General features: G+C 36.3%; 1 protein-coding gene across 1 annotated transcript in view; it reads left to right on the top strand.

Annotated features, from left to right (window-relative positions):
* LOC113830013 (lactosylceramide 4-alpha-galactosyltransferase) overlaps positions 1-5,000 on the top strand; it is a 30,493-nt gene that overhangs the window by 8,774 nt on the left and 16,719 nt on the right. The gene's annotated exons all lie outside the window — the stretch shown is intronic.

Genomic DNA, 5,000 nt, shown 5'->3' with positions numbered 1-5,000 from the left:
TGTGTGTGTGTGTGTGTGTGTGTGTGTGTGTGTGTGTGAGTGTGTGTGTGTGTGTGTATCTATACATGTGTTGGTGCATATGTTTATTATATACATATCATGTATATATAGGGACGGTCATCAAAACTTTCGCGCACGCGCACAACACTGGTGGGCAAAAAATCAACAATGGCCGCTGAATCAACGGTGGGAACAATGTGAACCTACTACAAATATCTCGATTTAGTTGCTAAAAAACGTTATAATGAAAAACCTAAGTATTCTAAAGGTACAGAAAGCTTACCAGATCCTTTCTCTCTCTCTGATGGCTGGTCTGAAAGCCCCAATCGTTTGCCCATGTTAGTTTTGATGATATTTATCTCTACCTAATACACACGCCGGATAGTTACGCTGAAGAGGAGTTGAAAGCATACAAATCACTCGAAGCTTTCAAGTAAGTATTTTTCTTAAGTTTTAAAATAAAACAGGATAATGGAATTTGGTATTCAACATAAGAAAAAGTCAGAATACAGCTATCTGTATTAGCTGGGCCATACTAATGTTTGGTTGACCGAGCGTATAAAAGTCGGTCAACCAAACAAAAAATCACATAGTTATGCGCAAGAGTCAGCTGTGAGAAACATGTCGGTGCATCATAAATCTGGATTCGACGGCGAAAAACAGACGTAAATAAGTTCCGTAATTCCAAGGGTACAGAAAGGTTACCATGAACCGTATTCTTTATCGGATATTTGGTCAGACAGCTCCACAGGATGGCCTGATGTTTCGGTGACATGTATCTGTATTTTATGCAAATAACCTGGTGTTTACACATACAAAGAATCAGAGGCCAACACATCTCTGGAAGGGTACAAGCAAGTACTCAATGCTGTTTATAATAAGACTGGTTCGTAGTCGTAGGATTAAATTCTGAACTTGTGATTTTTTTTCTTGTTCGCTCTTTGCCTTTTAGGCCTGTTTTTTTTCGAATAGCTGCTTAAAACAGGGTTTTATCAATACTTTTTGGACGTTATAGCGACTTTTCTAAATGGTTAAATTTACATTCCCATGCAATACTCATCATGATGCCTTGAAAAGATTTAAGCAAATTTCATGAAGCTGTTGAGAGGGAAATGTAGTAGTCATTAGATTTACTATCTTCATTTTATTCCCGTTTAATGTTTTACGACCTTTGTTAAGGGTAAGTTGTAATATAAAGTTAACTGAAACATCTACCACCGCCTAGGCCTAAGCCTAACCACGGGGAAATACATCCCCTAGAAAGAGTTATGATATAACATGACTGTTTAAATTTCGGATTATCTTTATAGAAAAGCTATCGTACGTACCATTAGCGCAAACTCTTACATCACTCCCAGGTGCAGGATCAAAGTTTTGGCGATTGATAGCCAGAGCCTCCTTCTCTCGGGGTCTTTCGGAAAACAATCAAAACTCTGTCCATTTGCACATCCATTAATACTGCAACTGTTTACCATGTTTCTTAGAGAAGGATGAAAAAGGATGCGAATCTTATGTAAATCGAGAAAAAAGGGACGATTTTCGCAACAGACCAATACTTAGTAACGAAGTTCGTGTGATTTTATTGTTGTTTTTGCCCACCACTGCCTCCAATTGATCACGTGACAGCTCTGTTGACGTCACGATGACCGGCCCTATATACATATATATATATATATATATATATATATATATATATATATGTATATATATCCATATATATATATATGGATATATATACACATGTATATCATATACATAATATATATATATATATATATATATATATATATATATATATATATATATATGTATATATACACATATCATATGCATATGTATATATATACATACATATATATATAGATATACATATATATGTATATGTACATAATATGTATATAATATAAATATGCGCAAACAAATGTACAGATATATACATATATATATACATACACACACACACGCACATTTATTCGACTTTTAAAAAGGTGCGTTTGTTTTAATTTCAAAGATGTATGTACGTCACCGAAACATTTGATTACATACTATATTTCTAATGAGATATCAATAAAGCAAAATTTAGTGCTATAACAAATTAAGTAAATTATGATTATCATTTATAGATGGTTCGTTTGTTTAAATGTTAGTAATTCATTTGGGGGAGAGGAATAAATTCGTTATTTTAACGAATTCTCGTCAGAAGAGTCCTGGCTTCTCTTGCACAGCGCTAGTATAAAAAATGGTGATTTATTCTAATATGCTGAAATGTTTAATAAGCGGATTAACATAATTATGGAATCCCTGTGTTGAATTGTGATGATAAGAATGGCGATTTGCTCTCCTCCCTTACACAGAGAGAAGAAATGATTGAGAAATTGCAGCGAGAACAAAGCCATAATGCATTGTTGCTAGGGAATAATGATAATTTATTTAGTTATTTTAATGGCCCGTGGATACAGTAATGGAGTTAGTCATTGGTGACAGTTACAGTGCTATCGATGAATAGATTGAGAGTGGAACTATTTATTAAAGTAAAGTGTAAGGAAAATATGAAGATGAAAAGCAAGGGGAATGATTAACTCATGAAAAAGTAAATCCATGGAAAGATACTGGTAGTATGAGTGTGTGTCGATTTGGTCTCATGTGTGTTTAAATTCTCTTTATGAAAATGATTATTGATTTATAATTAGTAAGGAAAAAAGGAGGGTATACTGTTAATCTTAGCTATGAATTAAGTTTGTAGAGAATATTGCTTGTTTATAATATAATATTTATTGCTATTTACATCATGATATGGCAGCTGTTCACTATTATTTGTTTATTAAATATATTGCTAATTGTTAAAAAAGGTTTTACGACCGTTATAATAATTGACACACACTTAACACAGAAATGAATTCAGTCCACCACACGAGCCTCAAGATCGTTAAAGTCACGTTCCCCAAATCAATATTGACAATAATGACAAGGTGATCATTAGTAAATGTAGTAAGAATACATATCATTTGGATATGAAGGAAAAATCACATTGCATTGGTAGGCAGCGGTTTGGGACTGTTTTGTTAGGCGGAACCTATCATCTGGTCGAGAATAGACTTACTTCTGCGCAGATGACAGTACTTCTTCCTCAGGATCCTTTAGATGCCAGTTAGAATAATTTATTTTTGATTAATACAGGAAGTACATCGCTGAACAGGTGACAGACACTAGTGCTGGTTGTACTCTTATAACCTTCATATCTCTTTGGATCAATATTTCAAGGAAAATATAATTCACAACCTCAAACAAATTGAAAACTCGATGTAAATCTGTACCATTTCCAGTATTAAACAGTGCGTCCCGAAAATAATTAATAGAATATGCAAAACAAAGCGTCTTATATGTTGTATATACCTTATATAGATTGAAACTCAGAGGAATTATAGTATTAGATTATCTGTGAATGTTATTTTGACTGTAAGTCTTTAAAGAGCGAGTAGTTTATCATGTGATTGCAGTCCGACATCTCGACAGCACTGCTACGGCGCGAACTGCGAAGTGCGATGAATGCATATTTCTTTTTATCAAGAGTCGAAATGTCTTGCATGTAATCGCTTGATATATTTGAGTAATTGTATTGTTGTTGCTCTATGTTCACTGTAACAGGCAACTGATGAATGAATCAAGGAGAGAAAAAAGGCAGGGGAAAGTGAAAGTATGCGGAGAGTAAGTATATGTAGACAAAGAATTGAAAGAGAGAGAGAGAGAGAGAGAGAGAGAGAGAGAGAGAGAGAGAGAGAGAGAGAGAGAGAGAGAGAGAGAGAGAGAGAGAGAGAGAGAGAGCGAGGGAGAGAGAGAGCGAGGGAGAGAGAGAGAGAGGGAGTGTTTGTGTATGTGTGTGTGTGTGTGTGTGTGTGTGTGTGTGTGTGTGTGAGAGAGAGAGAGAGAGAGAGGGGGGGGGGAGGGAGAAATGAGGGAAACAGGGGGGTTATGTGGTCATATTTATTTATGCTGCCGAGTGCAAGAGAAGTCGTTCGATTATATTCACGTTCTGGATGTGATTCCCACATTGTTGTGAATAGACGGAGGTGTAGGCCAGTACCTTTGACGCCCGGCAGTGGCCAATCAACAATCTGTGACGTCACTCTCCCAATTTCCTGACGTCCCATGTTTGGGAAAAAGAAGATGACGCCCTTAGTAATAGTACATGTTATTTTGTATATGAATAAAAAAATCACGTCACACACACACACACACACACACACACACACACACACACACACACACACACACACACATATATATATATATATATATATATATATATATTTATTTATATATGTGTACATATATACATATACTGGATATATGTGTGTGTGCGTTTGTGTGTTTGTGTATGTAAATACACACACACACATATATGTGTGTGTATGCACATACATATGTATGTGTGTGTGTGCACATACATATATATATTTAGATGGATAGATTGATAGATTGTGTGCATTCATACATGCGTCTGTATCTTCCGTTGACATGCTGATGCAGCCAGCTCGTGTTGAAAGGTAGCTAATTATGTGATGTTATGGCTGCTAGTCTCCGGCTGCGTCGTGTGTTGGTCAAGTTATTTAAGGCTTTGTTTCGGTTCAGCGTGTACCCTGTGTTTTCCAAAACAGAAATAGATTTTTCAAGTGTCTTCCCAATATTTTGATGTGTCTGCGTTTACTAAGAAGAGTGGTGGTCTAAGACGATGCCTTAAGGAACACCAGATGAGACAGCGAGTGATAAGAAGCACACTCACGCAAAGCACGCAAAGAGAAGTTATCCCCTTGGAGAATAACTCGTGAAATTTCGCTGTACTGTAATTTGTGTCAGTCCTCAAGGAGATCGGCGTCGGGCACAGAGCAATCCAGTGTATGTTTGGAACGTTGAATTCGCCTATTTCCGTGTTTCTGCTTGTGTCAGCGCGTGGTAATGGAGTCGTGACTCTGTAGGAGAAACGTGTTCGTAGGGGACATCAG

Source organism: Penaeus vannamei, chromosome 9 (assembly GCF_042767895.1).
Source record: "Penaeus vannamei isolate JL-2024 chromosome 9, ASM4276789v1, whole genome shotgun sequence".
NCBI classification, from domain to species: Eukaryota; Metazoa; Arthropoda; class Malacostraca; order Decapoda; family Penaeidae; genus Penaeus; species Penaeus vannamei.
Note: the sequence above shows the minus strand (reverse complement) of the source record. Positions and strands in the feature narration are given on the sequence as shown.